Below are 24,053 nucleotides of genomic sequence, written 5' to 3'. Positions count from 1 at the left end.
GCTTAGATGTTTACTAAGCTTTGTGAGTTCCTTTTACTAAGCTTTGTGAGTTCCAGGCCCTGTGCATGAAACTGGGCATCACGAAAAAGAAGCAGCGCGTCTGCTTTCACATACTGTGAAGGTGATAGAAGAGGCTTGTGAATAACTAACAAGTAACAAAATGATACAAAATTGAATTAGCTACCTGTGTTCATAGAGGGAAGTCCTTATTTTTAAAAGGGGTGAGGGCAAGGTAGTTATGCCATTACAAATCCAAAGCCCTAAGGATAAAAGTTTAGGACACAGAAACAGTAGTGGTACTCTGATTTTCAATAGATTTGTCAATGGATTTATTAATTCTTGACATTAATGACTTTAATTTTTTGTTGATTTTATTTTATTGACTAGAAAACTTTACTCACACTCCCCTGCATGATTCCCCGTAGGCAGCTTAAATTAGGGGGCTTCTTCCATTTTTATGATGATATGAACAGAAAGTTCTTCAAGAACCTTAGCGTTCAAGGCTGAAAGTACATAAGCCCTGCATTTGACTGGTTTCGTCTTGTTGCTTCTCACTTTTTAATCAATCGATACCTTGTTTAGATTGGTATCTGGCTGAGTTGGGACATGTTTGATTTTAGAACCAGGTTCCAATAATAAATAAATATCCCATGATGCCTTTTAGGTTTTATCTAGGTGAAAAAATCTCTTTTATCATCAAGGATTCTTTGATGTAATTGACCCTCTGGTCTTTTAATGTGCCAAGTGCTCAGAGTGGTAGATTGTCTTAACAATCTGCAAGTCCAGTTTTGGCTTTGTATGTGTATGTAGTTCCCTGTTGCCTCAATGACTTTTAGGCAGCTGGGAACTATGTACACATACAAATCGAGACTAAAGTTCCTTCCATTATATTCTCAAATCGCTGTCAGCACAAATCAGCTCATACGACATTGGTTCTAGATCTGTTCCTTGTAGTCTTTTTTTTTTCTGTATCATACAACTCTCTTTTATACATTTTGTCATGGCTAACAAAATAATCACTTTTAATTTTCAGCAGTCCTTTATACATTTTTAACAATAATTACAAAAATAACGAATATACACTATAGACTAGTGTATACAAGGTATGCAGATACAGCTGTAAAAATACATAGAGATGTGGTCTAGTGGGGGATGCTGCTGATGTCCATATTAGGAAAAATATACAGGAAAGGCTTCTCATACTTAGGGGGACAGACGAGACTGGAGAAAATACTTCAAGAATAATAGGTTGAGGGCTTCCCTGGTGGCGCAGTGGTTGAGAGTCCGCCTGCCGATGCAGGGGACACGGGTTCGTGCCCCGGTCCAGGAGGATCCCACGTGCCGTGGAGCAGCTGAACCCGTGAGCTATGGCCGCTGAGCCTGCGCGTCCGGAGCCTGTGCTCCGCAATGGGAGAGGCCGCAAGAGTGAGAGGCCTGCGTACCGCAAAAAAAAAGAAAAAAAAAAAAAAGAATAATAGGTTGAGATAAGATGGTGGCCATTTAGAGCACTGGAGTGGGAATGGAAAGAAGTGGATGGATTCAAGAGATTGTTAGGTTTTCAACAAGATATAGTGTTGGATATATTTTAGGTATACAAGAGAAAGGAAAAAATGGTTAAACTTAATCTCTAACTTGGGGATATTACTGCGGTGTGGTTCCATTCCCTGATTTAGAGAACAAAGAAGAAGAAATAGGTTTGGGTGGTAGAGAAGGTGGAAATTCTTTGGGGTCTCTTTGAATTTGAAAAACGGTGCGACATTAAACTGAAGAAGACCAGTAAACATTTGAAAACATGGTCTGGAGCTCAGTTGGGAAAACTGGGCTAACAATAGGGTTGTGAAAGTCTCCAGCATAATGTTACTAATTGATGGCATCTGATTGGATGAGATTTCAGGTAGCAGGATCTGCCCCAGGCAGAGACACGCCAGTGTAGAGTATTTTTACAATGTGGTAGGTAACCAGGGAGGAGACTGGAGAGGAACCAGGTTATGCAGAGCTTTGAAATCAGCGTTAAGAGGTTTGAACCATTTTCCTTTATGAATTGGAAGCATCTACTTTTTGTTTGTTTTTAATTACACGTATATTGTAGCTCTACGGTTTGTGAGTATGTGGTGTGTGTGTTATTGTGTGTTATTGTGGATTTCTGCTCTTGCTTATGAGTCAAAGAGGCAGATAATGGTAAAATTTTAGGCAAGAGATATAAAAGACTAAATTTAGTGGTTATGGGACGTGGTGAGGAAGCACTAGTACTGCAATCTCCTGCATTTGACTAAATGCCTATGTTTGTTTTGGATAGTAATAAGAGGGAAGGAAGAATCCTACTTAGCAGCTAAATTATGTAGGTGGAACAAAACAGTTGCAGTGAGGCATTCCTTCCCTTAGAAAGACTGGATCACATTTGTATTCTCTTTTGATGGTTCAAATGTCTGAATAACCTCACTGCACATTGTTTTTCTAATTATTGACTGTTTCATCGAAAGTGGTCATTTTCAAAACAAAACCTGTCACTAGGTTTGAAGCAAACATTTGCAAATGTAGTGATTAAATGGCATCATAATAATGAATAATTACATTTTCCTTTAGCTCACGAAGACAAAATTGCATTTTAAATTATGTTGTAATGTACAAGATACATTTTTTTCTTTAGATACAATCTTCTTTTTTTTCCTTTAAGCAAATAAATTCCAGTAGTATACAAGTGACTTGTTCTAAATAGAAGTCTCAGAAACAGGGGTCAATTACCAGGGCAATTGCTAAGAAAACAAAGAGGTAGGGATAATCCAACAGAGCCAACCGCAAAATATGCTTAGGGTCTTTAGATTTGGTAATACTTTGGTTAAGTGAAAACAGTGATTCCAGGAGGACACTGATTTGGGCAAGAAAATGGAAAAAATTGGAAAAAACCTTCTGCCCCAGGTTTTTGCTTCTCAAAATCATTGTGCTCTTTTTTTAAACTTTATTCTTTCATTTTAAACTTTTGATTTTGAAATAATTTCATATAAAATATCATAAAAAATAGAACAAGGGATTCTCATCTACCCTTTACCCAGTTTTCCCAAATGATAGTATTTTATGTAAACACAATGGTCAGAAACTTATGAAATTAACATTTCTTCAATACTATTTCAAATTTTGTCAAATATCTCAGTAATTTTTTTTTCCTCCTTTTTAAAGTGGATCCAGTTCAGGACCCCACATTACATTTAGTTTTCACATCTCCTTAGTATCTCTTTTAATCTAGGAGAGTTCCTCAGTCTCTCTTTGTCTTTCATAACCTGTATATTTTTAACTGGCCAGAAATTTTGTAAAATGTTTCAGTTTGAGTCTGATGTTTTTTCATGAGTAAATTCAAGTTATGAATTTTTGGCAAAAATATACCACAGAATGATGTGTGCCCTTAAATGTTGGGGCTTCTGATGGATCTCATTTATTAATAATGATTAATTATTCTCTTTACTGTCAGATTTTTTTTAAGTGGAGAAATAGAATTTGGAGTTACATAGGGATTAAAATATATGCTTTATTATTTATAAAGCTGGATTAGGTAATAGACCTTAAACTTGAGTCCTCTCTCTCCTAAATTGAACTACTCACTCAGGCAAAAGCAGACCCAGTAGACAAAACTACAGGGTTCCCCTTGCAGAGGTGGGGACTGTTTAGGTATCCTTATTCTATGGAGGAGAGAAAACTCACATTATACTTGCCCAGTTAAACCCCTGGGTCAATACAAGTTACACCATGGTAGTCAGCAGGAATGTTCACCAAGTACAATTTTTTCGCTTTTAGGCACTTGGTAAAATTGCACTTTTCTGCCCGCATAGAGTTAGATATAGCTTTAGCCAACGGCATGTGAGAGAAAGTGCCATTTCTTAAAGGAAAATTCCTTATCCTCTGACACAGAGATGGTAACTACCGGGTCAACCTGGGTCCCTGAATGGAGCGGGTATGGGAGAGAGCTGCCATCTGATCTGAAACAGTCATGTAGGATGAGTGAAACAGAAACCTTTGATGGCTTAAACCTCTGAGGTTCAGGGTAAGGATGTGGATTGCTAGTGTAACGTGGGCTAGACTCTGATAAGTAACAGAAATCTTCCCCATCTTCTCAACAAGGTAAACCAATTTCCAGCCTATAGGAAGTAGTTTTTTCCCCAACTAAAGGAAGAAAAGCATTGATGGAAGTTCTAATTCTATGGGACAGAAGGAACTTTGAAAGAGAGGTGTTAATCCTTTCTCCAGGAGACAATAATGATACATAATAATAATTATAGTATAAAAAAATAACACCAATGCAGCTAGCGTTGTAGTGTGCCTATTATGTACCATTAACCGAGGAATTTTACATGCATTATCTCTTTCAATTCTCCCAAGAACCTTATGAGATAGCTCTTGTTATCTCTTGATTTTGTTAATAAAGAGCTGAGGTTTAAAGATGTTAACTCTCTTACCCAAAGACTCAGATAATAAGGGGTGAAACTGGAATTCAAATCCAGCTCTATTTGACTACACAGCCTAAGCTTTTATCCACTGTTCTGTACATTAAAAAATATATGTGTGTGTGTGTGTGTGTGTGTGTGTGTGTGTGTGTGTGTGTGTGTGTATGGTGCGGTCAGTTGGTGTGAAACATTTGCATTATTAGCACCTGGGATGTTTTCTTTTAAGCTTTTCTTTAAAAATGTCATAGAAGAATTATATGATTGCCCATGACACTTGAAAATAGAATTTCTGTGAAACATTAGGTAATGTATTTATTTCCTAGGGCTACTGTAAAAATTACCACAAAGTTAGTGGCCTAAAACAAGAGAAATTTATTCTTTCACATTTCTGGAAGCTAGAGGTTCAAAATCAAGGTACCTCCAATACCACACTCCCTTTGAGGAGCATGGAAAAATCCTTCCTTGATTCTTTCTAGCTTCTGGTTGTTTCCAACAATCTTTGGTGTTCCTTGCCTGTAGCTACTTTGCTCCAATTTCTGCCTCTGTCGTCACATGACGTTCGTCTTTCTGTGTGTCTTTGTATGTCTTTTCCTCCTTTTATAAGGACACCAGTGATCAGATTTAGGGCTCACCTAAAATAATACCAGCTATCGTTATTCTTATTTTTACACTAGAGTCTGACTTCCCAAGCTTCTATTGGTGGCTACTTTAGGACAAAGTAGACCATGAGAAAAACTTCTGTTTTATTAATTGTGGTGGGCTGAATAGTGTACTCTAAATAAAACAGGCTCACCCAGAACCTCAGAATGTGACCTTATTTGGAATATGGTCTTTGCAGTCATAAAACAATTATTGTGGGGCTTCCCTGGTGGTGCAGTGGTTGAAAATCTGCTTGCCAATGCAGGGGACATGGGTTCAATCCCTGATCTGGGAAGATCCCACATGCTGCAGAGCAACTAAGCCCCGTGCGCTACAACTACTGAGCCTGTGCTCTAGAGCCCGCGAGCCACAACTCCTGAGCCCGCGTGCTGCAACTGCTGAAGCCCACGGGCCTAGAGCCCATGTTCTGCAACAAGAGAAGCCACCACAGTAAGAAGCCCACGCACCTCAACAAAGGGTAGCCCCTGCTCGCTGCAACTAGAGAAAGCCCGTGCGCAGCAACAAAGACATAATACAGCCAAAAATAAATAAATAAGATAAATTTATTTTAAAAAGTTATTGTGGAATTCTCTTAGGAGTCATTATTTGTAGATTTTGGATGTTGAGGCAAATCTATTGCTTTGAGACATTTTAGAATGACTCAGGCTGTCTCAGAGGGCATTGCAAAAAAATGCTAAGATTCTGTAAAATATGTAAATTTGCTTTGGGATGACTTTGTCATATATAAATGCTATAATGGAGATGCAATGGCAACGTTAAAAGATGAGAAGACGGTGATTTTTTTTTGTTAACTTTTAACTGAAACATTATTTCTTTAATACTTTTTTGTTATCAATATAGGCAACAAACCTATTATTTATTATCTGTAACTTAGGTGATAAATCACAGAAGTATTAGTGACACAGGTCATTTGTAAACTATGTAACTAACAGATATCTTCATATACCATTACAGTAGTTGTAGATATCTCTCCAAAACATTTATACTCATCACTGCTTCAAACCTAACAGTTGTTTTGAGATCTAGGGCCAGATATTGTTGTTTAAGGTGCTCATGAAGAAACTTAGATTTTTCTAGACCCTAAGAAACTTAGGTTGTTCCTGATATTTGATTAACTGAATTTCAATACATTTGGTCTCCTTGTGAAAAAAATGACATCATTCAGAATTTTCAGGATAGGGTAAAAAACATAGAAACTGAAATTGTAAAAAGATTGGAAACCTCTCACTAACTTTTAGAAATCTTTAGGCATATTCTTGTTCATATTCCTTGTTTCAGCGTACTTTTTTCCATATACATGTAATGAGTGCTTATTCATTATGGTACCCTATGCAAGAAGCCAAGGAGGATACAAATGCGGATGAAGCAGTCTTTCCTGCCTTAATTGGAGTGGCATGAGGATATAAAAAATACTAACAAAGGATCACACATATTCGACAGAGGTGGGATACAACATTTTAAGAAGATAGTAATATGTTAACAAAGAGATTCATGTGTGAGATTCCCAGGTAGAATTTTCACAGGCAAAAGAGTTAAGGGAGGACTTTCTAGATAGAGAATGTATTGTGAACAAAAGCACTAATGTTGGAATGTTAAGGGGGTTTTGCCACAGTTTGGTCTCTGTGTTTGGCAGCATTTTGGAGATGCTGCTGGAAAGGTAGTTCAACAATGTCTCAGAGGAACTGAATGCAAAGAGAAGAAATGCATCCTTAATTTGGTAGGTATTGAAGATTTGTGAAGTATGTGAGCAGATTATCATCAGAGCTATAATTTAAGAAGATTAATCTGGTTGCAGGATGTTGCCTTGGAGAGAGAGAAGGTGGTAGACCAGTGAGAAGGCTATTATAATGACAAAGTAGAGATGTCATAAAGTCCTGAATGGGTAATGTAGGTGAAAATGAACACAATATGAAGGACTCTGAGAGTATACAGTAGTCCCTTCTTATTCAAAAGGGATATGTTCCATGACCCCCAGTGGATGCCTGAAATTGTGGATAGTCCCAAACCCTAGATATACTATTTTTTTTCCTATACATACTTACCCATGGCAAAATTTAATTTATAAGTTAGGTACAATGAGATAAATGACAATAATAATAAAATAGAACAATTATAGCAATTCACTGTAATAACTGTAATAAAAGTTATGTGAGTGTGTGTGTCTCTCTCTAAATATTCTACAAATGTAATGCCTTTTCCATCTAAGTACTTATCACAGATAAGTGATAACATATGGCCATAACATATACAGTTTGAAGTGCAACAGCAAAACTAGAATGAATGATTTTGCTTCACAATTTCATGAACAGAAGATTCATTCTTACCATAGGTCTTAGCAACCTCAGCATACAAGTTTTTCTTCTTTGTTAAGTTGAGAACTTTTACATTTTCACTTAAAGGAAGCACTTTACAGCTTCTCTTTGGAGTATCTGAGTTGCCAACATTACTGCCATTGTGGTTTGGGGACATTACTAAGTAAAATAAGGATTACTTGAATACAAGCACCACAAAACCACAATAGTTAATCTGAAAACCAAGCCAGCTACTAAGTGACTAATGGGCAGGATATGCTGGACAAAGGGATGATTCCTGTCCTGAGCAGGTTGGATTAGGACAGTGCCAGATTTCATCATGTTACTCAGAACGGCACCCAATTTAAAACTTATGAATTGCTTATTTCTGGAAATCCCCATTTAACATTTTCAGACCGTGGTTGACCATGGGTAACTGAAAGTGCAGAAGCAAAATTGCAGAAAAGGGGGGACTACTGTAAAATTTTGTGATTTTAGTGATTAGATAGTGGAAGTGCAGGTGGGATCAAATCTGTGTGGCTTGTGCTATTAACAGGCATTTTAAGGGAAGGTGACAAATTCTATTTTGGACATGATGGGTTTATGGTGTCAGTGGCCTTTGGCCAAGATTTCCAATTGGAGATATCAAGCTGTCAATTAGAAACGAGGTCTGAGTTTCCAAAGAGGGGCTGATATCAAGAAAGACAGACGCAAAAGTCCAGAGATGTAGACTTTGAATTAATAAACAGCCCCCATTCTGATCATCAGGCTTTCAACTTGATTAAAATGTTGTGAAGACTTGGTTTCTTTCAATTTGCTGTGATTGCTGGTCATGTATATTTGTGGTCTCTTCACAGCTTGGATGTGGTTTAATAAGAACCAATATTGCATTATTCTAGTATGACCAGGGTTAGGAAGTATGTTCAGCAGGAGATCTGTTCTTGGGCAATTTTCCCATCCAATTTGCGAATCAAGAAGTTCCTATTTCTTTTCTAAACTTTAGGTGTTCATCGTAGCAAACAGAAATAGATACACTGCCTGTTAATCTTCATACTCCACTCAGCTGTTCTTTCTTCCTTAGAGCAAAATGATTTAGGGTAGTAATATGAAAGGAGATGAACTAACATGATATAAAAAATGGTGCATAACTTGGAACCTTAACTAAGTTCAGAGTTGCTCCTGATTACTTTCCGATCTCATTCTTTATTTGCAAATGCCACTGCCTCATGGCCACTGAGTTCTTATTATATTATTGCATCATTAATCATTATAGGAATCCCAATATAGCTCTAGGATAAACACAAGCATGCTCTATCTTTCACTTCTGTCTTACAATGCCTCTCCTTTCCTTCATTATCATACTGGAGATTGCATTTAAATAGCCAATTGTTTCTGAAATATTTTTAAAGTGCTTTATGATCACTGATGTGAGACTCTCTGGGAAGAAAAGCAACAAATATTTGGAATTGCATTGGAAGGTGAGTTTCCAGTTAGGAATAGAAAACCTCATATCCATTTGAATGGGGGAAGATTCAGTAGGTTAAATGAAATCAGGTTTGTGTTTAACAAAGCAGCGAAAAGAGCGATATCCCAATGGAAAATAAAGTTTATTATTAAATGAAGTCTTCTGGTCACTTATGCACTTCAAGTGTAAGAAAATTAATACTTTACAAATCTGACCTGACCCCCCCCAAAAAAAATACAAACAAGATGCCACGGACAATATTTAGTGAACAAATACTTATTGAGAGTGTGCTATATACTAGGTACTATATTAGGCGCGTGAGATAGATCAGCAAACAAACCAGGCAAAGATCATTTTTATTAGGGGAAAACAGGCACTAAACTATAGATAAAAAGAATAAATATTTTATATATTAAAATCTAAGAAATATCTTAGAAGAAAAAAATATAGAACAGAGAAAACAGGTTCTATCATGAGATAATGGCAGAAAAGTCGTCATTTTAAATGGTTTGATCCAGGTAGGCGTCACAGAGAAGATGAGATTTAATGATAAAGTGAAAGGAGAGAAGGAGTTAGTAGTGTAGATATGGGAGTTGGAGGGGAGCAACGGCTGCATATCAGGAAGGGAATAACCAATGGGAAGTACTAGTATAAAGTCCAGTTCATTATGAGTTACACCTTCCATTAAGTCTTTACCTACACATAGAGAATAATCTCCATTCAGCTAAACAATTTCATAGATTTCCCTATACTTAAGCTCTTTTATTCTAGAGCAGTAGTTGGTAAACAATATGTATGGGCTAATTTTGGCCCACTGCTTATTTTTGTAAATTTTTATAAGTTTTATTGGGGTGCTTTCATGCTACAATGGAAGAATGGAGGATGAACAGAGAACATTTGGTGTGCAAAGCCTAAAACATTTACTGGGTGGCTATTTATAGAAAAGTTTGTCAACTCCTATTCTCTGGTATTCAATATATCATAAAATTAATGGATCAGAAGCCCTCTATGATCCTTGACTACAGTATCTTAAATAGGAGATCATAAATTTTGAGCAATTTCTATGTGACTTTGAGCAAATTACTTAACTTCCTTAATAGTGGGTTTCCTTTAATACTACTTCATAGAGTCAAAGGCATTAACTGAGATGGTATATTTAGTGTGCCAGCCCAGAGATTAGTTGAATCATGCAGTAAAACTCTTGAATCTAAATATAGTATAACCAAGGGTATTCATTTTCTATTACTGCTATAACAAGTTACCACAAATATAATGATTTAAAACAATACCCTTGTGATCATATTCAGCCCACAAGGATTATACAGTATAACTCACCATCTCAAGGTCAGCTGATTAGCAGCCTTTATTCCACCTGCAGACTTAATTCCCCTTTGCCATATTTACAGGTTCTGGGGATTAAGATCTGGAGGTATTTGGAGCATGATTATTTTGCCCACAACCCTTTAAAGACCACAGTATATCTTGTCCAAGCCCATTCAGCTAGTCACCTGTACAGTCAAGAATAGGATGAATGTTTCCTGACATTTGTTGAATGTTAAATGTCCTTTCTATTTTTTTATGCTGCTTTCAATAGTAGAGGACATTTGCCTAATTTGACAGAAGGCACTGAAGCTGCAATACATTAATAGAAAATATTTTATTTAAAATATCTGAGTATTTATTGTAAAGCTCTCATCCATCAGGACCTCATTAGCAGCTGGAGAGATGGCACAGTCAAAAAAGAAGAAATGTTTACTGATGCTGTAGGCACCTGTTCTAATCTTTGACATAAATAAGCTTTCCTTATTAAATTCTAACCACAGATTAGGTGAACTAGGTCAAGAAACAGCATCAAGGTAGAAAAAATACAACTGTACCTCTTCTAAACACTCATAAATGTTTACCTACTAAACAATGGGGATCTTCAAGATGGTGGCAGAGGCTGCCAGTTGCCTTCTCCTCCATTTTCTTCGTATATAGTAATATAAGTCGTACCTAAGTGCGTGGTTACACATCTAACAGTACTGTACAGTCTCCCATGCACCTAGGTGTAGCCATGTGACTAGGTTCTTTCCAATGCCATAGGAGCAAAAGAGATGTGAGCAACTTTGGGGTCACGGCATTAAAAGAAAGAGGTGCACTTCTCCCTCCTTTTTTCTTTTCACATTGGCTTTACTGCAAGTCTGGGTAAGTGGTATCCTTAAACCGTGATCTGTGCACCACATGTGGAGGAAGGCAAAGACCAAAAGATAGAAGAATCCTGGATGTTTGATCTCTTTTACCCTCTGTAACAACCCTGAATGACTTTGTAAAATTTTTTAAAAATGTGTATTGCATAAACCACTTTGTTTTTGGGTCTCTTGCTGCAGAGGTGTGGTCAGCATCCTTACTAATGCAAAACTAAAAATTCCCCTTGGTAACTATAACTGACCTTTCACATATAATTCTAAGTCCATATCATCAATAGATCCATGTTCATGTCTGGAAACTAGCAAGTAAGTTAAAATGGAAGTCAGCAAATAAAGACCAAAAACAACAACAACAGAAAAGGTGCTTGGATGCATTAGATTCTTTTGGTGATAAGTAGCTTTCTAAAAGGAAAGGGGCATTTGCTGTTGTTCTTGTTTAGAAAGGAAAAAAAAAAGATAGAAAGGCTTTGTGAATATTTCATAATTCTTAAAGTTTTCTAATTAGTTCTAAAATGTGTAGGTAATTCTAAAAGCTACAAATGTGTTGACACTATAAAAGGAACAGAGGAGGAATTGAGGGGAATCTATTCATAATTTCATACGGATTTATAATTGGAAACACATTCCTTACCCGTTGCTCAAAACACGATCATTTAAAAAAGAAGAATGTGCTCAAATGGTTTTAGTTGTTATGGAGCTACTGAACTCCACAGGAAAAAAAATTAGAAGAGTGTCTGTACAGTGTTTTAGAATGGATGGTATAGTATACTATTGAAGATTACTGGGCTAGTTCTGGAGTCAGGAAGACCTAAGTTTCCAGGAAGACCTAGGTTTGGGTCCCAGCTTTGGCATCATCCCACTCTATCAACTTTAGGGAGTTACTTCACCTCTCTTCCTATTTCCTAGTTTGTCAAATGAGATTAACCTACAGCTCTTCCTTTCTATGGTGGTTACAAGAATGTGTCATATATCACACATAGCAAAATGCCAGGCAAACCATAAACACACAGTAAAAATTAGCTCTTAAAACTGGTATTAATATCAGCAGTTTTAACGTGTGTTTATTCACTAAAATCCAAATTTGGCTAGCTATCAGAATTACCACGGGAACTTTAAAATAAATTCAGATTCATCTGCAGAAGTTTTAATTCAGTAGGTCTGGGTTAGACCCTCTGAATTATATTTTTCCAACTTCAAAATTTGACTAGTTACTGTGATCATCTTTATGCCATCCATCTGGCATTTGGTGACCTCTTGTTTGACTACCAATCCAGATAGAGCTTTACATCAGTGATTATAATAATGGCATGCATTGCATTTTGGACAACACTTAACAAATTTTTTGGTTCACAATCACCCTTGAAGTGAATTAATATCATCCCCATTTCACAGATAAGAAAATTAGAAATGTTGCTTGCTTATTCATACAGCTTTTATAAGCTATACACTTTTTTATATCCATGGTGTTTTCGAAGATATATATAACATTTAGATAGACCTAAAGGAAGAACCCACTTAAGTACTTTTAATTTTTTTCTTTTTTAACTCTTCTTTTCATTGACATAAATCTTGAAGTTTTAAGAAAGTTAATTTTGTGTTTACTGCTCATCAGGAATCCTTTAAGTCAATGTGAATTTCTTTTTTTTTTTTAAGGAAAATGGAAGAATACAGATTTTATTGCAGTTTTCTGACTTCAGATCATTTTAAATATTGCCATTTGTGCTCACATATGTTTCTGTACATGTACATTTACAGCATTCTATTGAGGGGTTTTTCTTTAAAGTTTCATCTGTAAAGAATATACATATAAGCATTCCATCTTTGAGAGGTACTTTCTTATAAACTCTTATATCCCTAACAAAAAATAACAGCTGTCCAGTCAAGCTCTGGCAAAGTGTTTCATTTTTTTCTCTCTGCTCTCTTTGTTGGTGTAAGCCTTAAATTTATTGTCACAGATGAATGCAGTTGAAAGACTGGATTTCATAGGCAAATATGGTCCACTCTATGGCAACCATTCTATAGAGCAGAAGGGATTCCCTCTGCATTTTTAATTTTTTTGAATTTTATTTTATTTTTTTATACAGCAGGTTCTTATTAGTTATCTATTTTATACATAATAGAATATATATGGCAATCCCAATCTCCCAACTCATCCCACCACCACCAACCCCCCACCCCCCACTTTCCCCCCTTGGTGTCCATATGTTTGTTCTCTACATCTGTGTCTCTATTTCTGCCTTGCGAACCAGTTCATCTGTACCATATTCCTAGATTCCACATATATGCGTTAATATACGATATTTTTCTCTTTCTTCACTCTTACTTCACTCTGTATGACAGTCTCTAGGTCCATCTACGTCTCCACAAATGAACCAATTTAGTTCCTTTTTATGGCTGAGTAATATTCCATTGTATATATGTACCACATCTTCTTTATCCATTTGTCTGTCGATGGGCATTTAGGTTGCTTCCATGACCTGGCTATTGTAAACAGTGCTGCAAGGAACATTGGGGTGCATGTGTCTTTTTTGAATTACAGTTTTCTCTGGGTATATACCCAGTAGTGGGATTGCTGGGTCATATGGTAGTTCTATTTGTAGTTTTTTAAGGAACCTCCATACTGTTCTCCATAGTGGCTGTATCAGTTTACATTCCCACCAACAGTGCAACTGGGTTCCTTTTTCTCCACACCCTCTCCAGCATTCATTGTTTGTAGATTTTCTGTTGAAGCCCATTCTAACCAGGGTGAGGTGATACCTCATTGTAGTTTTGATTTGCATTTCTCTTATAATTAGTGATGTTGAGCAGCTTTTCATGTGTCTGTTGGCCATCTGTATGTCTTTCTTTGGAGAAATGTCTATTTAGGTCTTCTGCCCACGTTTTGATTGTGTCATTTGTTTTTTTAATATTGAGCAGCATGAGCTGTTTATATATTTTGGAGATTAATCCTTTGTCTGTTGATTCGTTTGCAAATATTTTCTCCCATTCTGAGGGTTGTCTTTTCATCTCGTTTATAGTTATCTTTGCTGTGCAAAAAGCTTTTAAGTTTCATTAAGTCCCATTTGTTTATTTTTGTTTTTATTTGCATTACTCTAGGAGGTGGATCAAAAAAAGACCTTGTTGTGATTTATGACAAAGAGTGTTCTGCCTATGTTTTCCTCTAAGAGTTTTATAGTGTTAGGTCTTACACTTAGCTCTTTAATCCATTTTGAGTTTATTTTTTGTGTATGGTGTTAGGCAGTGTCCTAATTTCATTCTTTTACATGTAGCTGTCCAGTTTTCCCAGCACCACTTATTGAAGAGACTGTCTTTTCTCCATTGTATATTCTTGCCTCCGTTGTCATAGATTAGTTGACCATAAGTGTGTGGGTTTATTTCTGGGGTTTCTATCCTGTTCCACTGATGTAAATTTCTGTTTTTGTGCCAGTACCATATTCTTGATTATTGTAGCTTTGTAGTATAGTCTGAAGCCAGGGAGTCTGATTCCTCCAGCTCTGCTTTTTTCCCTCAAGATTGCTTTGGCTATTTGATGTCTTTTGTGTCTCCATACAAATTTTAAGATTTTTTGTTCTAGTTCTGTAAAAAAAAATGCCATCGGTATTTTGATAGGGATTGCATTTAATCTGTAGATTGCTTTGGGTAGTATAGTCATTTTCACAATATTGATTCTTCCAATCCAAGAACATGGTATATCTCTCCATCAGTCTGTGTCATCTTTGATTTCTTTCATCAGTGTCTTGTAGTTTTCTGAGTACTGGTCTCTTACCTCCTTTGGTAGGTTTGTTCCTAGGTATTTTATTCTTTTCGTTGCAATGGTGAATGGGATTGTTTCCTTAATTTCTCTTTCTGATAGTTCATTGTTAGTATATAAGAATGCAAGAGATTTGTTTGCATTAATTTTGTGTCCTGCAACTTTACCAAATTCATTCATTAGCTTTAGTAGTTTTCTGGTGGCATCTTTAGGATTATCTATGTATACTATCATGTCATCTGCAAACAGTGACAGTTTTACTTCTTTTCCAATTTGTATTCTTTTTATTTCTTTTTCTTCTCAGATTGCTATGGCTAGGACTTCCAAAACTATGTTGAATAATAGTGGCGAGAGTGGACATCCTTGTCTTGTTCCTGATCTTAGAGGAAATGCTTTCAGTTTTTCACCATTGAGAATGATGTTTGCTGTGGGCTTGTCCTATATGGCCTTTATTATGTTGAGGTACTTTCCCTCTATGCCCACTTTCTGGAGAGTTTTTATCATAAATGGGTGCTGAATTTTGTCAAAAGCTTTTCCTGCATCTATTTAGATGATCATATGGTTTTTATTCTTCAGTTTGTTAATATGTTGTATCACATTGATTGATTTGCATATACTGAAGAATGCTTGCATCCCTGGGATAAATCCCACTTGATCATGGTGTATGATCCTTTAAATGTGTTGTTGGATTCTGTTTGCTAGCATTTCAGTGAAATATTCATCACTGAATTTTCATCAGTGATATTGGTCTGTAATTTTCTTTTTTTGTGATATCTTTGTCTGGTTCTGGGGTGATGGTGGCCTAGTAGAATGAGTTTGGGAATGTTCTTTGCAATTTTGGGGAAGAGTTTGAGAAGGAAGGGTGTTAGCTCTTCTCTAAATGTTTGGTAGAATTCACCTCTGAAGTCGTCTGGTCCTGGACTTTGTTTGTTGGAAGATTTTTAAACACACTTTCAATTTCATTACTTGTGATTTGTCTGTTCATATTTTCTATTTCTTTCTGGTTCAGCCTTGGCAGGTTATACCTTTTTAAGAATTTGTCCATTTCTTCCAGGTTGTCCATCTTATTAGCATAGAGTTGCTTGTAGTAGTCTCTTATGATTCTGTGTATTTCTGCATTGTCTGTTGAAGCTTCTCCTTTTTAGTTTCTATTTTTATTGATTTGAGTCCTCTCCCTCTTTTTCTTGATGAGTCTGGCTAAAGGTTTATCAATTTGTTTATCTTCTCAAAGAACCAGCTTTTAGTTTTATTGATCTTTGCTATTGTTTTCTTTGTTTCTATTTAATTTATTTCTGCTCTGATCTTTATGATTTCTTTCCTTCTACCAACTTTGGGTTTTGTTTGTCCTTTTTTCTCTAGTTCATTTAGGTGTAAGGTTAGATTGTTTACTAGAAATTTTTCTTGTTTCTTGAGGTAGGCTTGTATAACTATAAACTTCCCTCTTAGAACTGCTTTTGCTGCATCCCATAGGTTTTGGATCATCGTGTTTTCATTGTCATTTGTTTCTAAGTATTTCTTGATTTTCTCTTTGATTTCTTCAGTGATTTCTTGGTTATTTAGTAATGTATTGTTTAGCCTCCATTTTTTTTTTTTTACGTTTTTCCCCCCTGTAATATACTTCTTATCTCATAGCATTGTGGTTGGAAAAGATGCTTGATATCATTTCAGTTTTCTTAAATTTACCAAGGCTTGATTTGTGACCCAAGATGTGATCTATCCTGGAGAATGTTCCTTGTGTATTTGAGAAGAAAGTGTAATCTGCTGTTTTTGGATGGAATGTCCTAAAAATATCAATTAAATCTATCTGGTCTATTGTGTCATTTAAAACTTGTGTTTCCTTATTAATTTTCTGTCTGGATGATCTGTCTAATGGTGTAAGTGAGGTGTTAAGGATGATCTGTCCAATGGTGTAAGTGAGGTGTAAAATTCCCCCACTACTATTGTGTTACTGTCAATTTCCTCTTTTATAGCTTTTAGCATTTGCCCTATGTATTGAGGTGCTTCTATGTTGGTTGCATATATGTTTATAATTATTGTATCTTCTTCTTGGATTGATCCTTTGATCACTATGTAGTGTCCTTCCTTGTCTCTTCTAACATTCTTATTGTGAAGTCTATTTTATCTGACGTGAGTATTGCTACTCCAGCTTTCTTTTGATTTTCATTTGCATGTAATATCTTTTTCAATCCCCTCACTTTCAGTCTGTACGTGTCCCTAAATCTGAAGTGGATCTCTTGTAGACAGCATATATATGGGTCTTGTTGTTGTATCCATTCAGCAAGCCTGTGTCTTTTGGTTGGAGCATTTAATCCATTCTCATTTAATGTAATTATCGATATGTATGTTCCTATGACCATTTTCTTAATTGTTTTGGGTTTGTTTTTGTAGATCCTTTTTTCTCTTGTGTTTCCCACTTAGAGACGTTCCTTTAGCATTTGTTGTAGAGCTGGTTTGGTGGTGCTGAATTGTATTAGTTTTGCTTGTCTGTAAACCTTCTGATTTCTCCATTGAACCTGAATGAGACCCTTGCCGGATAGAGTAATCTTGGTTGTAGATTCTTCCCTTTCATCACTTTAAATATATCATGCCACTTCCTTCTGCCTTATAGAGTTTCTGCTGAGAAATCAGCTGTTAACCTTATGGGAGTTCCCTTGTATGTTATTTGTCATTTTTCCCTTGCTGCTTTTAATAATTTTTCTTTGTCTTTAATTTTGTCAGTTTGACTACTGTGTGTCTTGGCTTGTTTCTCCTTGGGTTTATCCTGCCTGGGACTCCCTGTGCTCATGGACTTAAGTGGCTATTTCCTTTCCCATGTTAGGGAAGTTTTCGACTATAATCTCTTCAAATATTTTCTTGGGTTCTTTCTCTCTCTCTCCTCCTTCTGAGACCCCTATAATGCGAATGTTGTTGTGTTTAATGTTGTCCTAGAGGTCTCTTATGAGAAAGAGGCTGTCTTCTTTGCTGTTCCTTCTTTTTTCTTTATTCTGTTCTGTGGCAGTGAATTCCCTCATTCTGTCTTCCAGGTCACTTATCTGTTCTTCTGCCTCACTTATTCTATTATTGATTCCTTCTAGTGTATTTTTCATTTCAGTTATTATATTGTTCATCTCTGTTTGTTTGTTCTTTAAATCATCTAAGTGTTTGTTCTTTATTCTTGCATCTTCTCTATCTTTGCCTCTATTCCTCTTCCAAGGTCATGGATCATCTTCATTATCATTATTCTGAATTCTTTCTCTGGAAGGTTACCTATCTCCACTTCATTTAATTGTTTTTCTGGGGTTTTATGTTGTTCCTTCATATAGTACATAGTCCTCTGCCTTTTCACTTTGTCTATCTTTCTGTGAATGTGGTTTTTGTTCCACAGGCTTCAGGATTGTAGTTCTTCTTGCTTCTGCTGCCTGCCCTCTGGTGGATGAGGCTATCTAAGAGGCTTGTGCAAGTTTTCTGATGGGAGGGACTTGTGGTGGGTAGAGCTGGGAGTTGCTCTGGTGGGCAGAGCTCAGTAAGACTTTAATCTGCTTGTCTGCTGATGAGTGGGCCTGAATTCCCTCCCTGTTGGTGTTTTGGCCTGAGATGACCCAGCACTAGATACTACAGGCTCTTTGGTGGGCTAATGGCAGACTCCGGAAGGGCTCATGCCAAGGAGTAAGTCCCAGTACTTCTGCTGCCAGTGTCATTGTCCCCACCGTGAGCCATAGCCACCCCCAACTCTGCAGGAGACCCTCCAACACTAGCAGGTAGGTCTGTTTCAGTCTCCTATGGGGTCATTGCTCCTTCCTCTGGGTCCTGATGCACACACTACTTTGTGTGTGCCCTCCAAGAGTGGAGTCTCTGTTTACCCCAGTCCTGTCAAAGTCCTGCAATCAAATCCCACTAGCCTTCAGAGTCTGATTCTCTGGGAATTCCCCTCCCATTGTGGGACCCCCCCCCAGGTTGGAAAGCCTGACATGGGGCTCAGAAGCTTTGCTCCAGTGGGTGGATTTCTGTGGTATAATTTTTCTCCAGTTTGTGAGTTACCCACCCAGCAGTTATGGGTTTTGATTTTATTGTGATTGCACCCCTCCTACCATCTCATTGTAGCTTCTCCTTTGTCTTTGGATTTGGGGTATATTTTTTGGTGGGTTCCAGTGTCTTCCTGTTGATGATTGTTCAGTAATTAGTTGTGATTCCAGTGCTCTCGCAAGAGGGAGTGAGTTCACGTCCTTCTACTCTGCTGTCTTGAACCCTCAATGTGAATTTCTTTCTATTATCCAGGCTGAACATAAATAAATGAGGATGAACGTGAATATTCAGTGTGAGTTGGCAATGTGGAGGGAACCAGAGATATTTCTGAACTTAGATAGGGAAAATCACAGAGGGTGTGTGTGTTGGCTCTGCCACAGCAAGTCTGTTTTAGTGTATTCTTACCATTTCTATTTTAATGAGAAAGTCAAATTCTAAAGAGGCATTTAGAAGAAACAGAATGAGACAGAGCCTTTTCAGACTAATTTGAAACTTGATAGGTTGACTAAAGAGCAGCATTTTGTTCTTAAGTTTTTAGGACCAAAGAATGTATATCTCAAATGGAAAACATCTATTTAAAAATTGTCATAAATTTTAAAATATAAATTTATAACAACCCTACCTTCCTTAATCAACAAGTGAAAACTGTAGTTATTCTGAATGGTGCACCATAATCACTGTGGTGTTATATATCAAACCTACTCAAAACTAATCACAGCTCTCAATATGCCTAGACTCAGATCTCCAGGGGTCAATCTATAATTTTTTTAATCACTACTGTCAGGAGCAGCCTGGGGCATCTAGTAATTTAAACGACTGAGACCAAGAGGTTATTCTACTACTTCAAAATGTCCTTGGCCAGCCAAAATACCTTTAGAACTTCTTCACCCTAGGACCATATTAGTTAGAGTCTCCAAGGAAACAGAACCAATAAGATATAGATAGATAGATAGATAGATAGATAGATAAAAGAATATTTATTATGAAAATTGGCTCATCCAATTATGGAGGCTCAGATATGCCGCAATATGACATTTGCATGCTGGAGAACTAAGAAAATTGGTGGTATAATTCAATCTGAAGTCAAAGCAGGAGATCCAGGAACTCTAATGTTTGAGGGAAGGATAACGTTGGATAGCCCAGCTTAAGAAGAGAGAAAGAGAATTTATCCTTCCTCCACCTTTTTGCTCTATTTGGGCCCCCAATAGTTGTGAAGATGGTGCCCACCCACACTGATGAGGGCAAATCTTCTTTGCTCAGTCACTTACTGATTCAAATGGTAATGTCTTCTTAAGGTACCCTCACTGACATGCCCAGAAATAAAGTTTACCAGCTCTCTGAGCATCACTTAGCCCAGTCAAGTTGACACATAAAATTAACCATCACAAAGACAAAATTCCCTAAGTTTGGTTCCCCAACTAATCTATAGAAGCTTCTGACTTGCCTCTCAGTTCCTCCTGAGAGGCAACCCCCATCCTACCTACCCCATCTTCTAATGTGCATGTTATCTGTGTGAATTTGGCCTTGAATGGAGAGTTGCTCAGTCTGGATCTTTCTGTATACCTACTGTCTTGTTGCTGCTTATATAGCTTGATCACCAAGAAAATTTTTTAAGCTTGCTTGCTCTGCCCCATGATTTTGCTGGTCTCTATAGTCAGTGTAGTTAACTCATTAGGCCCCATCTTTGCTCATTCTTCCTTCCCTACTTTCCCTTTATCTTGATCAAATTAAGTAGCATGATCTTTTCTCTTCCTTTTTGCTCCCTTCTTTTTTGGATGTAAGAATGCGAAATGTAGAAATGCAAAATCTAGGTGAATATGTTTGACTAAAGAAACTTCAAATCCAGTTTTACACTCTAAGTGAATTCTTCCTGAACACCTGGAATGCAGGTATTTGATTGAAGGTCATTTTAAAACTACTTATGTACATTTAAAACCATGGAAGAATTCACTATTACTCTAGATACTAAGATACAAAGAAAATGCATAATTTTATGAATATCCTGGGTCATATGACTTTGGACCTAGCTCAACAATGAGTTTAACTAGTACATTAAGTTGTATAAAATTGCAAAGCTACTGGTTCTATCTTTAGTTTTCTTTTGAAAATTATATATGCTAACCTAGCAAGAATCCTAAGTTTAATCTTCCTCCAATGTATAGAACAGGTTTACTGACAGTGAATTGACCCAAGTGTGAAACTAAATGAGCAGTAAAGAGAGAAAAATTGCTGTGTTTTTCTCTTACCAGCTATGTGGTCTTGGGTAAGTCTCTCAGTCTCATCATCTACACAGTGAGAATACTGAAAAATTTTAATACCTTACTAGTCTAAAAGCAAGATTTTAGGTAAAATAAACATCTGATAGGTTTCATTAGGAAAACTAAATCATGTGACAATATTGTGAAAAGATATATAATGAATAATGAGCAAAATGTTTTATCTCTAGAAATATATTTTTATTTACTTATTTATTTTTTTGTGATTATGGGCAATATTTATTTCAGTTTAAAAATCATATACTGTATATAGTCTACTAGTGAACATTCATGAATATAAGAAATTAAATCTCCTAAATTAGGATAAAAAAACATAAATGGTGTTTACAAAGAACATCTGTGATGTCAGAATTAGGGCTGTTGTGTTACACACATTTATTTCCATTTCTGCATTTACTGTACTCTGCCCCATGAAACTTCCTTTTAGCTTTTTTTATTTTTTAATTTTTAAACATCTTTATTGTAGTATAATTGCTTTACAATGGTGTGTTAGTTTCTGCTTTACAACAAAATGAATCAGTTATATATATACATATGTTCCCATATCTCTTCCCTCTTGCATCTCCCTCCCTCCCACCCTCCCTATCCCACCCCTCCAGGTGGTCACAAAGTACCGAGCTGATCTCCCTGTGCTATGCGGCTGCTTCTCACTAGCTATCTACCTTACGTTTTGTAGTGTATATATGTCCATACCTCTCTCTCGCTTTGTCACATCTTACCCTTCCCCCTCCCCATATCCTCAAGTCCATTCTCTAGTAGGTCTGTGTCTTTATTCCTGTCTTACCCCTAGGTTCTTCATGACATTTTTTTTTTCTTAAGTTCCATATATATGTGTTAGCATACGGTATTTGTCTCTCTCTTTCTGACTTACTTCACTCTGTATGACAGACTCTAGGTCTATCCACCTCACTACAAATTATCTCAATTTCATTTATTTTTATGGCTAATATTCCATTGAATATATGTGCCACATCTTTTTTATCCATTCATCCAATGATGGACACTTAGGTTATTTCCATCTCCGGGCTATTGTAAATAGAGCTGCAATGAACATTTTGGTACATGACTCTTTTTGAATTATGGTTATCTCAGGGTATATGCCCAGTAGTGGGATTGCTGGGTCATATGGTAGTTCTATTTGTAGTTTTTTAAGGAACCTCCATACTGTTCTCCACAGTGGCTGTATCAATTTACATTCCCAACAACAGAGCAAGAGGGTTCCCTTTTCTCCACACCCTCTCCAGCATTTATTGTTTCTAGATTTTTTGATGATGGCCATTCTGACTGGTGTGAGATGATATCTCATTGTAGTTTTGATTTGCATTTCTCTAATGATTGGTGATGTTGAGCATTCTTTCATGTGTTTGTTGGCAGTCTGTATATCTTCTTTGGAGAAATGTCTATTTAGGTCTTCTGCCCATTTTTGGATTGGGTTATTTGTTTTCTTGTTATTAAGCTGCATGAGCTGCTTATAAATTTTGGAGATTAATCCTTTGTCAGTTGCTTCATTTGCAAATATTTTCTCCCATTCTGAGGGTTGTCTTTTGGTCTTGTTCATGGTTTCCTGCTTTCTATCCTGTTCCATTGATCTATCTTTCTGTTTTTGTGCCAGTACCATACTCTCTTGATTACTGTAGCTTTGTAGTATAGTCTGAAGTCAGGGAGCCTGATTCCTCCAGCTCCCTTTTTCGTTCTCAAGATTGCTTTTGCTATTCAGGGTCTTTTGTGTTTCCATACAAATTGTGAAATTTTTTGTTCTAGTTCTGTGAAAAATGCCAGTGGTAGCTTGATAGGGATTGCATTGAATCTGTAGATTGCTTTGGGTAGTAGAGTCATTTTCACAATGTTGGTTCTTCCAATCCAAGAACATGGTATATCTCTCCATCTATTTGTATCATCTTTAATTTCTTTCATCAGTGTCTTATAATTTTCTGCCTACAGGTCTTTTGTCTCCTTAGGTAGGTTTATTCCTAGATATTTTATTCTTTTTGTTGCAATGGTAAATGGGAGTGTTTTCTTGATTTCACTTTCAGATTTTTCTTCATTAGTGTATAGGAATGCCAGAGATTTCTGTGCATTAGTTTTGTATCCTGCTCTCCCACCTAAGAGGCACAGCACTGACTCCTGGCTGCAGCACCAAGAGCCTTTCATCCACACGGCTCAGAATAAAAGGGAGAAAAAGTAGAAAGAAAGAATTAGCAGAAGTAGAAAGAAAGAAAGAAAGACAGAAAGAAAGAAAGAAAGGAGGGAGGGAGGGAGGGAGGGAGGAAGGAAGGAAGGAGGGAGGGACGGAAAAAAGAAAGAAAGAAGATAAAGTAAAATAAAATAAAGTGAGATAAAATATAATAAAGTTATTAAAATAAAAAAATAATTATTAAGAGAAAAAAGAAAAACAGATGGATAGAACCCTAGGACAAATGGTGGAGGCAAAGCTATACAGACAAAATCTCACACAGAAGCATACACATACACACAAAAAGAGGAAAAGGGGAAAAAATCATAAATCTTGCTCTCAAAGTCCACCGCCTTAATTTGGGATGATTCGTTGTCTATTCAGTATTCCACAGATGCACGGTAAATCAAGTTGATTGTGGAGATTTAATCCGCTGCTCCTGAGGCTGCTGGGAGAGATTTCCCTTTCTCTTCTGTGTTCTCACAGCTCCCAGGGGCTCAGCTTTGGATTTGGCCCCGCCTCTGCGTGTAGGTCTCCGGAGGGCGTCGTTTCTTCGCTCAGACAGGACAGGGTTAAAGGAGCCACTGCTTCCGGGACTCTGGCTCTCAGGCCGGGGGGAGGGAGGGAGGGGCACGGAGTGCGAGGCGAGCCTGCGGCAGCGGAGGCCGGCGTGACGTTGCACCAGCCTGAGGCGCGCCGTGCATTCTCCCAGGTAAGTTATCCCTGGAACCCGGGACCCTGGCAGTGGTGGGCTGCACAGGCTCCCCGGAAGCGGGGTGTGGATAGTGACCTGTGCTCGCTCACAGGCTTCTT

General features: G+C 37.1%; 1 long non-coding RNA gene across 1 annotated transcript in view; it reads left to right on the top strand.

Annotated features, from left to right (window-relative positions):
* The window catches only part of LOC309964695, a 312,889-nt gene extending 289,429 nt beyond the window's left edge, over positions 1 to 23,460 (top strand). The window contains exon 2 of the long non-coding RNA XR_014326360.1: positions 23,273 to 23,460. This is a non-coding gene — a long non-coding RNA (uncharacterized lncRNA). The remainder of the gene's footprint in view (positions 1 to 23,272) is intronic.
* Positions 23,461 to 24,053: the final 593 nt, after the last annotated feature.

This window comes from Leucopleurus acutus (genome assembly GCF_964270905.1).
Source record: "Leucopleurus acutus genome assembly, chromosome: 8".
Lineage (NCBI taxonomy): Eukaryota > Metazoa > Chordata > Mammalia > Artiodactyla > Delphinidae > Leucopleurus > Leucopleurus acutus.
This window is presented reverse-complemented; position numbering and strand designations above follow the sequence as displayed.